General features: G+C 37.3%; 1 long non-coding RNA gene across 2 annotated transcripts in view; it reads right to left on the bottom strand.

The window, feature by feature from the left end:
- The window catches only part of LOC130575012 (uncharacterized), a 313,637-nt gene that overhangs the window by 115,298 nt on the left and 183,473 nt on the right, over nucleotides 1–14,866 (bottom strand). For both annotated transcript variants that reach the window (XR_008965511.1, XR_008965510.1), the window contains exon 6: nucleotides 13,821–13,884. This is a non-coding gene — a long non-coding RNA (uncharacterized LOC130575012). The remainder of the gene's footprint in view (nucleotides 1–13,820; nucleotides 13,885–14,866) is intronic.

The raw sequence follows: 14,866 nt of genomic DNA, 5'->3' as shown, positions 1-14,866 counted from the left end.
AAAAAAACCCCAAAAAAACAAACAAAACCTCCACACCTATATATTAGGAAACCTTCTTGCTCCCTTACATTCCACACAATTAGAGTTGAATGTTCTCAGTAATGAACACTCCTAAGTATTTTTCTAATATATTTATACACATCTGCTACAATCCACAGATTTAAAGTTTAAAGAAGCTTTAAAGCTTCTGAAGTCCTCTGTAGCTCTGTAGCCATACAGCAATTTTTAGAACAAGTGTTTTTAAATGCTATTGCACTTAACAAAGATTGTTACATTTCCAGTATTTCCAGTACCATGCTATGGACGCTACTGATAAAAGTGACTGGGACTGAATTTATTTGACTATTTTAGCAAACTTCAGTAAGGATTTTACTTATTTCTYCTTACAGTGAGGTGTTCTTGTTTGTAAGTTATTTTAAGGTATTATTGAGGATCCACTCACATTTGAAAAGTCGTGAGTGTAAAATTACATAAATAAAAGCAATGTACTTAAAACATTTCAGAGAATTTGACTTTCTCATATTTCCCAATTTCATATATATTAATTGAAATATAGACTTACAATAGTGAACACTTCTTATGCACRGATTCTGTTTTTAGCACTAGTTCTGAAACAAATCTTCACTCAAGACTTTACTCAGGGAGAGATTTACTATCAGGTCTTAAAAATGGAGCATCACATTTGGGAAGCTGTGTTAGAGAAGCAGCATATAAAATCCACTGACAGAAAGMAACAGTAAATTGGAGCCTGACTGGGATAGTGTATTTCTATCAAATGGAAAGAAGAGAAACAACTTATGATGATCAAACTTGTCAGTAGAATCCTCTAATGCAAGGTTAAAAACATTGCAAAATTACTGCAATTCTCTCTAATGAGAAATTACTATCTGGTAAATTAGGATTGTCTTTTAACGGACAATATTGTTTAAATTTATTTTCATTTTCCCTCTCAAAGCTGCCTATGAATATAATTCATTTCACTTTGTGTTATGCTACTTTTTGTTTAAAACAAAAGCTTGGAGGATATCTTACAAGAAGATTAAGGCACAGAACAAATCACCATTTCATAACAATAACAAAAGGCTGTTTTACTGGTTAGCGATTTAACTTAACAAGTAAATAACCTTGTAATGCAAAACTCAAAATTGTAAAAACATGATAGCATTATTTCATTACTCATACAGTAAATATTCACACTTTTTCCTTTTTGTTGGATAGAGAGATTAGTCTTCATGTGTAGAACAGAGAGGCACAAATTCTCCTCAAAAYGAGCTTGAACGTAAATCTTCAAGCTCCTTTTGGATACTGAATGAGCTGATCTGCATCACAGAAAAAGCTCAGGTTAAGATCTTGGTTTCTCCCAATGTAGACCCTGCTGTTTTAACAGATTCCATAATCTGCAGATGTTTTCATAGAACTGAAAAATTGGAAGCAGCTAAATTTACTTCAAGGAGATGGAAACTTATAATGACTTGACCAGTTTGGTGACATTTAGGGAATTAATGAGATATTCCATTAATTTGTGTCATGTGGAACTGCTGTTACACTCTGAAAGGAACTAATAGACCACCGTTCTGTGTCTGGAAGTGATCAGCAGTCAATAACTTCATTCTCTCATAATTTTAAGAGGAAAGAAGTTCTGTAACCTCAACAACTCTTCTGTGCATGGTTTGAATCAGAAATATTGCTRCTTCTAGCGCCACTGCACATACTGTTCTTATTCACACAAATGTTTAACATTCTTGATTCTAACTAGGAATTTCCCTAAATTAAGTTTTGTGGTAACAGGCTGCAAATTAATTACAGTTCATATAAAAGCTGGGGTTATCTTATTCTTTCTGATTCAGGCTTTTGAGAGTTTTAGATTTCTCATTTACGCGAATATACTGAGAAGATGCCAAGGGAAGGGAGCACACTTGAGTTATTYTCCCTTATGATGATACTGTGCAGTTATAACATAATCTCATTTAGTGTTTGTTGTCTTAGACTAAATTGAAATAACCAGCATCATTAGATACATTGCCTGGCTCAGTATTAGCCAGAGATGTGGCTAGCTGTGTGCCCTCACTCTGGATTTTCAGTTTATCTTTAGATTTGAATTTTTGGGTTCCTAATTCTCAAGAGTGGGGGCTAATTTTGAGAAGGTTTCAATGTGCCTAAAATGTGTACTATCACTTTTCAGAGTGACTACCCTCCAAATTTATATATTATAATGGAGTTTTCTGCTTATAAAATAAATAGGAACTGACCAGGAAATACACAAACTTATCCCCAGGAGGGATTAGTCTGTTCATTTACAAATATGAAGCTTTCCCTGCAAATCTTTCCTTTTAAAAAACATTTCACAGTTATTAAGATGCACCAAGATAGATAAAGCACAACAATATGAAACTACAACATCCTCATGTCCTTTCCCCATATTTTTCATGTTCCTTTGCTTCTTCCACCTTCCTGAACTCCTGTGCCTACATGTCCATTGCCCCTCGAAGTGCAAATGCACAATGACTGCAGTTCCATTCCTGGTAGCCTCTGTGTTATTCCACGTGCAGATTCAATTTCCTTCCTTGTCTTACATCCTCTTACACTTCTTATCACACAATAATTCATCCTCCCTATCCCTTCCTTTCTCCCAYACAGATAGATACACTGTGTATCTCGCTGCTTTCTTCATCCATTAGTTCAAGTGCAAAGGTTTGATTTTGGAAAAGATAACAAAAATTATCATTAGTTAACCTCTTCCTAGTACTCCTGTTTGGAGTATCCATTTCTAAAATTTATGATCATTATTTCTAAACATTACAAAGAAAGAATGCTTGTTTTTATAAAATTACTGATAGACTTCAAAATCAAATAATCTATTTTTTATACTTTGCAATCTTTGCTTTGAAAAATACCTGCAGCTTGAAAATAACTAGGTGACTGTTGCAGCTACTTTATAGTATTTGTTCTGTATCTGGTAAATTTCTTGTTAATGAATAAATTAATAGATTTCCAGAAGCTATAGGTTATTTTCAGTAAAAGTTTTATTATTATAATCTCCAGGAGCTCCCTTTTAAAAGCCCATTATGGAAAACTCTAAAAATGAAATCTTTAATTTACCTTTGAATAGATATTGAGTATGAGAGTTTGGGGAAAAAAAACCTCAAGAAAGGCAGATTTTAAGAAAGGCAGATTTGCCAATCCATTATTTTAAAAAGTGAAGTTTAACCAAGAATTTTCTTTCTTGAAATATTTTCACACTGCACCTCACTGACTTGTTATTGAAGCATTTGAGTTCAAGTTCCATCAAAAAATTCCTTACCAAGCTGTTTTTGCAGACTTTCATTAAATCTCCGATGAAGCTTCTGAGTGCAAGTCCAAGTAAATTAAAGGCCCAATCAATAAAAATGGAAATCAGCCTTGCAAATCATGTTGCCTACTAAGAACTGTCATTAAATTAGAGTCAAATCAAATTACACAATAACAAACAACAGCCGYTCCTCCCGCATGAGAAGGATCCTAAACGCAAACCTCCCTCGCCGGAGACGAGCGCAGCCGGACGCTCGCTCCCAGATTCCAGGGTCGCCCCTTGGTGAGGATTCCCACGTCCTTGGCTCGTGGCTTAGGGAGCTGTGTGGGCCCAGCCCCGAGCTTGAATCACAGCCCTTATCCTCTTTGGTATTTCCAGCAGCTCACACAGCTAATAAATAGTACATTCATTAGGCACACTGCRTGTTTGCTTCCACAGACCAACGCTGGGACACTTTTAGCCAAAAAACCCCCAACTTGACTCAACGCCATGCTCAGTTCCTTCCTTTTGGGCATGACACTGCCTGTCCCTGTCCTTGCTGGGGTGCYGGGGTGGCAGCAGCAGTGACAGCCACCCCAAGAGTGCATAAGGGCTCCCAGGTGCCCCCGTAGGACAGCGCCTGTGGGAGCTAAGRACAGAGGAAGGAGTGCCTGGCAGCATTCCCTGACACCATTCCCCTAAAAACAGGAGGCTGGGGACAACACTGTCCCACTGCAGACAACTCATCCGTCAGCGCAAGGCAAGGGGAGAACACGAGTCCTGTGTCCCCTTGGAGCACCTGCATGGCTGGCAGCAGCATCAGTGGGAGCATCAGGTGTGCAAGCTGYACCTCTTTCCTCTGACTGCATTGTTTATATTCCTTTCTTTACAACAGCCAGAGGAGAGGAATTAAGGCACTATTATCTCATAAAAGTGSCTAAGAATGTATTGGCACTCCATGTTTAAGTGTCTCAAAACCAGAAGCACAACATAAAGGCAGATCCAACCACTTTATATATYTAATATCCTGTTATTGGGTCAAAAAGCTGTAAAAATGCCTTTGCACCTGAGGTTTCTCTTTTAAAACTTGCCCAGATGTTGTAAATCAACAGGATGCAGGCTCCTAAATGCCCAAGATATTTTGGGAAAAAAACCAGTATTGCTTCAAAATGTTACACTCAGGTTTTTAGACTCATCACTAGAATTTAAATTTTGGTCATTCTGTTACTGTTATAATTCAAAACTTAAATAATGATAAAAACACCYCTAAATTCTTCCTGTATCAGAAGATAAACATTTCAGAAGGGCAATAGACTTTACAATATTTAATAATAATGACTCTCAAAAATGCCTTTATCACCACAGGAATCGTGTATTTCACAAGTGGCACCCTGAGTAAATGCCATCTAAAGACAAAAATACTTTTTCAAGCAAAAACCTCTCTAGGGCTGTAGCCAAACTGCCAGCCTGCAGTCCCATCTCCAAGTTTGTGTGGGCCTCAAACAGCAGAGGCTGGGAATTTTCAGGCACTGCCTTCCTGTCCAGGCAGTGATGAGACACAAGTGCAATACATGAATTGTGGTCTGAGCTTAGTTCTTTACAATACACAACCTGGAAATATATATTTGGGCAGTGGAGCTGAGGGAATCAGAAGGGAATATGGTAAAATGCATTCCATTGGAAAAATCGAGCCTAAGGATCAGAAGTTGTTAACATTTGGACAAAGGAGCAAAGGACTTTACACAGCATAGAGATGAACAGCTACACTGGCCCACAGCTCACAAAGATGTCCTCACACAGTGGCATCAGCCTCAGCAGCCTCCCTCAAACAACTTAATTCAACACAGTACCAACCATATTTTATTAAAAATTCTACACCCCCAAAATTCTTCTCCCAATTAAAGGTTCAACTGACACAGGCAAATCAGGGCTTAAAAAAAAAAAAACCAGATTAAATAACTTCCCTTTATTGTGCAAACTAAGTACACTTAAGGCTTTTGAAGAGGTGGAGATGGAAATGTTCCCTAAAATGCAAGATTTATGGGACAAGCTGTGATAGAGAACAGCAGCCAATGATCCTTAGCCCAGGACACTTGAGCACCAGAGGGACTTTCAAGCCATGTCTCCATCTCTCCTGATCACAGGCTACCATGGAATCTACTTCCAGTCCAGACAGAACATCTTTCTTGGGTAACTTTCCCAGAAACCAGCCATTTATGGGGATTTAGCATGCTCCAAGTGCTATCCATAGTCTAAAGTGAAGTTCTTTCAAGCAACAGTGTATTTATCACAGTCAAGTTCCCAACTGATTATTTCCTCCTAACATGGGAAATGAACAAATTTGTCTCAGCAAACAAATTGCAATGGATGAGATGGAGATTTTGGGATTGTGTTCTTTTGTTCATTTCAGTGTAGTGCCAAGCAAAAATCCCTGACAGCAAACATACATAAAGATCTGTGTGACTGACATCTTTTCTCAGACATGCAAATCTGTTTTGATATTGCAATAACCACAAGTCTGGGTGTTTGTCAGGGAAAAGTGAGCCTTAGACTGCTTTCATTGTCCAGGGCCTTTGAAAAATGAGTCACACAGAGTATGAGCAAACACAACCTCTCAGTCTCAAACCAGACCTTCAAAGGTGATAGTAGCAAACATCTTTATTCTCCTTCCCAAGCTGAAGAGTCATGACAGAAAAGACTCATGGAGAATTTGTTCTGAGTAAACTTTGGTTTCTGCTAACCTTTTAAACATGACAGCAATCCCATTCTTCTCTCCAGCCATCAGGGCATTCCCAATCCATCCCTGTTGCCAGCATGTCTGCAATGTTCTACAATCATTGCCAGGATTATCATGATGTCAGGAAATGAAAAATCAAAAGACGACCAGTGGAAAAATGTCCTGATGGAGAAGGTGGAGAGCAAAAGTAAAAGGAGAGGAGCTGCATTTCCCAGATAAACTGCAGATTAACCCCGATAAATCACTCTCAACCATGGGCATAAAGTTTAGTTGAGGTGACTCATAACATTCAAATAAAGACAATACAAGCATTATATATGTTTGTTAACCACATGGCAGAAAATAAAAGGGTGCAGCACTCCCTTTTGCCCCAACCATGAAAGCAAACCAGTACACAAGGCTGTTGTGACTCTGAGAAAAATGATTAGTCTGCTGATCTGTGCATGTTTCCTTTCACTGAGGCTCTTGGTGCACATCTGTGCCAGTCTTACTCGAGCCAGACAACTCCATTATCCAGAAAACCTTCAAGCATAGGTGTTTAGGGGGAAGATCTTTCCTTCAAAAGCCCTTAGAGAGCAAAGCCATCCATGCCTATTTTGCTGTAAGGTCATATATCACATATACATTTGTAAAAGAAAGGACAAGGAGACAGGAGATAGGCATCCTTGAACATGAGGATGCCATTCTAGGAAAAAAAAAGAGCCCTGATTTTTCACTTTTTACTCAGATTTTGCAAGAATTATTGAAAAGACTTAATCAGTGTGAGGCTTGCTCTTACTATTTCTAGAAGTGGCATGAAAGAGGTGGAGGAAAAAAAAACAACAGAATTTCCCTGAAAATATCATATAAATGATATATTTTACAATGAAATACAACCAAAATATCCAGAAGCCTTATGCAAAATTTGACTCCACAAAAATGATCACTCTGATGTAAATATTTTTACTATGTAAAGGACAAAGCTGAAACAATTTCATTCTTCTTACTGTGTAATGCAAGAGCATTTATTTTTTCAAACTTGTATTTAACTGGGCTATAAGAGCAATACCCACATTTAAACAGGGCCTGMCAGATGTATTTAATGTTAGTTTTATTAAAAATACCAGAAGCTACTCCTAATAGATAAATGAATGTCGCATGAAACCACATCCAAAAAAATCTGAAAAATTTCAAGTGCACTTCTATTCCAACTTTGTCAGTTAAAGCAACCCATCCCAGGTCTCTTGCTGGAGAGAAACTTGYTTTCAATAAACAAGTTTTGGAGATTATCAAAGGCTGTTTGTCATGTTTAAAGGAAATATTTGCAAGGAAAACCTTTTCTGGGATTGTTTTTAAATACTTTGACACATTCTTTACCTAAAAACCTTCGAAGAACTTCAACTGTTTTGAAGACAAGGAAGTTAAATAAAGGATGAGACCAAGTGAAACTCAGCATTTTCTTTTGCTGAGTAGAATAACAGAACTAGAAATTTGCTCCTTTATTTTTGACTTCTCTGTGCTATTTCAGCAGCACAAAATTACTAATAATTTGCTTTACCTCCTCTGGTAAACTGGATTAAGAGCAGCTTGGGCCCAGGGAAAGGTCTCAAAATGGCTGCACCCAAAACACCCAAGTTCTGTCAGTGCTTCCAAATCCTGGTTGTTAACTCAGAAATGTCCCTTTACCTCTGTTTTCCTTGGATGTGCCTCTGGACAGAGACATTGTTGGCCTGCAGAAGGAAATACAAACTCTCCCCAGCTCCATGAAGTGACTTAGCTCCTAAGACAGGCAGGATCTGGCATTGCAATGGGTTTTTGCCATGCTGTAATTCCTCTGTTGGGAACCAGGGCTAACCATGGATCAAACTTAATCTTTACCAAGGAAATTGTGGCAAGCAAAAGGGTGCTGGGCAGGTCAGTGCTTCTGCAGTTTTTCTTTAGGATCAAACTTGGGAAACACTGAAGATCAGTCTTCCAAAGGAACCACTGGGAGCAGCAGATCCAAATATTTTCCCCAAATATCCTAATRGAGATTTCTTCCAAATGCAAGAAGCAAAGTGAAGGCACAAGAATGACATCGTTCTGGCTTACTTACAGGACCAAACACTGTCAGATGGGCCCTAGGYTGGAACCCATCCACATTTAGCCATGTCACAAAGTGCATTTTTTTCCTACAGAAGCATCACAACAGTGTAGTGCTGAGTGTAGGAGGTACACTAATATTCCAAACACACTGCAAATGTAAAATATGTCAGACGTCATCTGAAACAGACAATATGCTTTATGACTTTAAAATGAAAACACAGAAGACCTAACTCCATCCAGCTGTTCTTAATAGAGATTTTTTTCCCCTTTGTTTTTCATTCCCTACCCTAATCCGCTTCAAAATTACCTCACAGTCTCATTCATTTTTGCTCGTAACTTGATAACTTTTACCAAAACAATGTATTGCACGTTACAGGGCAAAAAAAACTAAATTAAAGAACAGAGGAAGAAATAGAGAAAATGTATATTCATTAAAGGTGGTGATGCTGCATGAGAATTTGCATAGCAACCTGAAACTAGGCCTGATAGAATTACAAATTTATAATGCCTTTGAAGGACAGATGAAACATTCCCACATTTTCTGCATCAGTCATTTCTATTCAGTTCAGCTTAGTATAAACAATTCCCCTTATTTTGCAACTAATTGAAGAATTAATATAAAAGGATTGAACACCTGTTGCTCTGTTGGCAGAAACCAGCAATTACAATGTTTCTTTCCAGTRAACTTCAACTACAAAAGAGAAAAATTAAAATAGCAAAAGAAAACGTCCTGGTGACCAGAGTTCTTTTGAATCCACAGAGGATATTGCAGTTTTTATCAGATTGTGAGGGGTCCCCGTTAGGCCTCATTGGTTAATGGAGGTCTCCCCTCTGTCCTCCCACTTATCCACTGGTCCCTTAAGCATTTCCATTAGCTTGGAGTWATTCTGATTCACTCAACCTCATCTCTCCTCTGTCCCATCTCTCTGTACTTTAAAACAGGCTTAAAATCCAGTGTGGATCCACCTCTCATGTAGATCCTCTTTACCAATTTCCTATCACAAACATTAATCACTGAAAATAAGTGCTGTTAAAAAGATAAACTAAATCCATTTTCATCCCCTCCCATGATTCCTAATCTAGGAAAGGGTTCAGGTAAACCTTAAGCTGAGATAGGAGTCAAACATAGGGACCTGTGAGCAAGTGAATAAACAAACAGACATGGAAAGAAAACAATAACCAAAACACAATCAAACTTCAAACCCACTTAAAATAAACATTCTTAACGTTCCCTGCTGATGCAAATCATAAAACAACTTAACACTGGAAATATCAAACATCTCATTATGTTCACCTACAATAAAAGTAAACTCAGAAATCTGGAGTTTCCAAATACCCTGAAGAAAGAACTGTTTGCTGGAAACTTGGGAGCTCCAAGAACAGAGCTGTCACCCCCATAGGGAGCAGTCACATTTCATCCTCTCCTCATCCCATAGGAGTCGGATCTGCCCCTGACCACAGTACCACAGGGGYGCTGCTCCTCTCTTTTGCTTTTCATCAACAGACTTAAATAACTTTGCACAAAATTATCACTCTTACTGTCTTTAATGATAAATTTTTCTTCTTGAAAATAATACTCCTTTTCACTTTTTATGGAAAAGTATGTGGAAAAAGACAGTATCAGTTTTTCCCAACTATTTTGGAATGATCATCACTGTCCRGTCCAGATGCTCTGACTCTGGCAGTAACGTGTGTTCCATCTCACTGGGGAGGCCTCAATTTTGAGGTCATTTCCAGAAGTAGCCCTCACTTAAAAAATCACGGTGAATAAACAGACACAGTCCTTTTCTCTCTTTCTCCGCAGTTGTTTCTAGGAGTGGAAACACTCACTCTTTTTTTCTGTTTCTGTTAGGATACCTGCTCATGGGATGTACACATCTTTGTTTTTTCCAGATAGGATGAAGAAGGCTGCTAACCAGAATTAAATGGGGTCACACAACTTGGGGCATAAACCTCTACAAGCCCAACTATGTCTCCAAAGTCGGATTGGGATCAAATACTTGCTTTTTGTTTTGTTTTGTTGTTTGTTTTTCTTTTCCTTTGGTGCATTCTGGTATTTCCGTAAAAAGAAAAAAAAAAGGCAAAAAAAAAAAGGCATATAGAGAATACCAGGACTGAGGAGAAATAATTTTCTCTATGGCACCCATCCCACATGGATGGAGACACCCAGTGCTTGGACCTGACACTGGTGGCAGTTCCCAGTGCTTTGGAAACCATTGGCACAGGGAGTGTGAGCTCTCCAAGTCCTGCTGAGTTAGAAAGATGAACCAGGGATCAAAAAAGACAACACCATCATGGGTCGGGTTCAGCTTGGCAAGCTGTGTAAGGGCACAGGTTCTGAGACCCAAGGGCAGGGCTGGGCTAAGTGAATGAATCACAGGAAGGTGGGAACATGGGYGAGCCAGCAGGTCATTTGGATCTGTGCTCATTACACTGAGTTGTTCAGGCACAAAGAATATCATAAATCCAGGGAAGACCATGGTCAACTTGTGACATTTCCACTGCTATCCAAGCAGCAGCGTGTAATATTTTCTGGAAAATACTTTAAGGGGGAAAAAAAAAAAATTGTTCTTTTCCTTTTCAAAATAATGTAGGCCTATATAACACCAACAACAGAAAACAACTGTATAGAATAAGCTATTCCCTGAAGAAAGAAAAAAACATTAAACACTTGGTATTTTCCTGAGTTTATAAACCAAAATAACTTTTGAAGCTTTCCTGTTAATGGAATTAAAATAATCACCATTCTTTCCTTAAGTGTCTGCAATACATCGTCACAGTCCATTAAGGTAATGTGTCAGCATTGTTCATAACAGGATTTAAATGAAATAATCAAGTCATCAGGACTATTTCAACATCAATAAAGCCTCAGAGTGATCATTATGTACAGCCATGAAACAATACCTTTTTGCATACTTTCCCTGATCAGATTAAAGTGGTGATGAATTCCTCGATGGCTCAAGTGTGCTCCAAGGAAAGCTAGAAGGTTGTACAGTTAACTCCCAGGGTGTAACTCTAAACCATACAACCTACTACCTCAACCCGGATGCACACAGCTTCCGACGGTGACCATAAAGTCTTCTTCATTTCTTCAGCCTTTCTTTGAAATGTGACAGCAGCCACTGGCCTACATGTTTCCCATGGGGGGGATAGGCTTTCAACTGCAGTTATTCCCCACTTTTCAGACCATAAGGCATATTCTCAGATAGATTTTTGTACTGCAGAGGTAGAACTTCTGTTCTGTTTGCATATGTATAAAGATATATACGTGTGTTGTGTGCGTATATATATACATACATATTTGGTAGGAATGATGCAAGCCCACCTACATTTCTGGAAAGAAATGGGTACTTGGTCTTATCTTACAATAAGAGTAAAATATTAATATCTTCTTTCTTTTTGAGTGTAATACCATGGAATGGCATATCTAATAAAGTCAGGAAATGGTATATCCTATGCTGCCTCTTTGGAAACCCCACAATTCCCTCACACCCTCTTTTTAAATTTTAGTAAGATATTAAGCCAAAGGTGCTTAAAGCAACTGATAAAAAAACAAATCCCTTAATCAAGTTGGAAGATAAGGCAATGGACAGGAGAAGCATTCCAAAATCAGTATATGGGTTTGTACACCCATTTGGGCTTGTTGTCAAACACCCTGCAGTGGGTGCTGCATGAAGCTTTGCCAGATCACCACACTGACACAGACCCATAGAAGCGAGCTTGTGCAGTGCATTTCAACACAAGATCGGATCTACGGGTTTATGCCAGTTGGCATCGCTGCTTTGGGTTTTCCTTGTGCAGGGAGTGCAGAAGATTTTAAACAAACAAACAGACGATGTGATATGCAAYGAGTGAGTATTCAAGAGTGAAAACATTACCATCTATTGCAAAGAAGGCTCCTCCAAGCCTAACTGCATAAATGATGGAGGCAGCAAACAAGCCAGACTTAGTGACTAGTTTCTTTTRGAAAATGGAAGAAAATATTTCCTTTTTTTAACAGATTAGCGGAAAAAAAATTGTTTTATCTTCTAATGCACTTTTGCGCACTCTTTGCCTTACCGATGAGCACTCAACTCCCAGYTTACATCTGACTATGGTGTGCTGGACTGAAATCAATAACTGGACATGACACAGAAGTGAACAATACAGGTTTTCCTTCGTGTCTGAGCTCAAATCAAGTACTACAACTCAAAATAAAATTCCACTAAATCTGATAGACAATGAGGCACGGTCGAGTGCTGCTCCCATACAACATTGTGAAAACTGCATGTTAACCGCAGCTAAATACCGCTTGATAATAACTTGTTGATTAAACAATAGCCACTAATCAAAGCAAAGAAGTTAATTTGTATATTTTATTCACTAACCATATCATCAATGCTATTCCCTAGTAATAAGAATGCAATCTCACAAAACTTCAGGGTTAACACCTACAATAAACCCATCTTTCTTGTGACCAGTAAGCAATCCAATAAAAATTATCCCACACTGAATGTAGGGTACCCTACACAACAGACCAAAACCAGCTCCTTTGGGACAAGAACCAGTAATTCAGAAAGGTGACACACAGACACAGTTTTATAACTTTCATACACTAACCGAAAGCATTGATAAACACTGCACCCTTAAGCACAGCACCTGACACATCAGAATAACTTGCAACAATATAACTGCAAAGGCATTTGTAAAATGCAGTCATGAGATTGARGTATAATTTTAAAATCAGGTAGTATAGAAAGGTGTCTTTTGATTTGAGCAGGCTACTGAAATCTGTATCTGAATAAAATTATAATGTCTTCCTTCCCCTAGTTCCCACCATAGTCCTAATTCTGCCATTGTTAGCTGGGCAAAACTCCTTTCAAAAGAATAAATGTTTGTCAATAGCAAAGGTTTTTCATCAGGGCAATGTTTCTTTTTCTTGCAGACTTCAACATGTATTTCTGGTTCAATAATGGCAGCTGAGCCTTAGTGAATTACCTTTTCCTTCCCTTYTCTTTTTTAATTTAATTGATTAAATCTTGTATGTTCATAACCTCTTGCATTTTAAAATAATTTTATTTTATTTTCTAGAAAAGTCCCTTTTAAACCTGCTTTCATTTTAGATGCAACACCTCAGCATTCAGAAGGAATGATATTTTTATAACTGCTTTCTGCTGACACTGAAGAGAATATGTAAAGGCAAGCCCTCAAACTAGAATAGTTATCCTGGTATCAGAAATAAGTATGCAGACTGCATGTACAATTTACTGAATGACTGTAGTAAGTGCTGTAAAATTGCTTTTTCCATTTTTCTTTCTTTTTTCCTTTTTGTGAATAGAAGATATATTCTACATTTGAAAAATAATGTCACTGCATTATAGTTGCACACTAACAAGTAGATATATCTACTACAAATATATTAGTAATATGAATATACTAGTAAATATGTCTTATGCATATTATATATCTTATATATTTGCTAGGAATAATCAAAGAAAAAATAATGTTTTGATTTTTTAGCTAATTCTTAAACTTGGTGTAAACATACAGTGTGAAGCTGCAGCTTTATGCAGTTACAGCTACACAAACTGCAGACCTTCCATTAGAAAGTAATGAGAACAAAAGTTTAATACACATCTCTAAAATTATATTTGTAGGCTGCCTTAAGGAAATTTTTTTTTAAAGTTAAACTGCTTCATGTTTCTTGCCAATAGTTTTATTGTATAACCAAAAAGGAAACAAAACCAAAAGTATTTAAGATCACTGTATTACCTTCGCTGAATTCTGGTATAATTAACTTCTTCAATTTTCCTTTTTCAGTTTTATTTTTCTTTCACTAAAAAAAAAAAAAAAAAGTGCAAGATTTTGAAATATCTGTTTTATGTGAAGTGCTTTCTGAACATGAAACATACACAAAATTAGTAATTATGATTTTAAGATATAAACCCAACACTGCTGACGCCCCTCCTCAGGGCCATGGGAAGACATGCTGTGAACACACACGCTTTGGCAAAGAGACTCTTTCTTTTACTATTTTTTAGCCTTTTTTCAACCTAAAAATACTTAACTTTTATTAGGAATTTCAAAAGAGAAGGAGMAAACTTAACAAAAGGGAGTACTTTYTATCACGCAGTGAACATAAGGTAATTTGGTACGGAACTTCATAAAAATACTGGGACTAAGTAAGTGGCTTAAATAAGGAAACATTTGCAAAAATTTATGGGGGAAAAAAGATAGAGAAATTTGAAAAGTTATTTAAAGCTAATGCAAGCCTTGGTTTCTCAACAGGCTTAGGTACGAATGACAAAACTATTCCAACAAAACTATTGAGGAGGGCAGTATCACCATAAATCTAAGAAACACTTTCTGGTCCAAAATGGGTTATATGGAGCTTTATGTGTCATATATATAAGGTTTCCATTCAGCAACTTCCCAGAGTTCATTGCAGAACAACAAAAACATAAAGTCAAAAAAATAGCATGTAATCTTAGAAATTACCTTCTAATCAGTAATACATAGAAAGTAGAGAACATTTCGAAACAGTTCTATTTCGTAAAGTCATATTTATAAAGCCTTTTATTAGACGTACACATATCATGAACATTTGGAAAAAAACCCAAACAATCAAATGTAAGAGTTTCTGATGAAAGAGACACTGCAACTTCAAAGTAATTTCTAGACGAAGACATTTTTAATATAAATTAAAAAGACTAGGAAAATATTAAAAAAAAAAAAAATCCAAACTACATAAAACACCGATTTGGCTGAGCTTTTCAAAATCTGTCAGTCAGAAAGAATTTTGTTATACACTCTTTTAA

The sequence above is a fragment of the Malurus melanocephalus genome, unplaced genomic scaffold, assembly GCF_030028575.1.
Source record: "Malurus melanocephalus ecotype Western Australia unplaced genomic scaffold, MMel_1.1 scaffold_95, whole genome shotgun sequence".
In the NCBI taxonomy this organism is placed as follows: domain Eukaryota; kingdom Metazoa; phylum Chordata; class Aves; order Passeriformes; family Maluridae; genus Malurus; species Malurus melanocephalus.
This window is presented reverse-complemented; position numbering and strand designations above follow the sequence as displayed.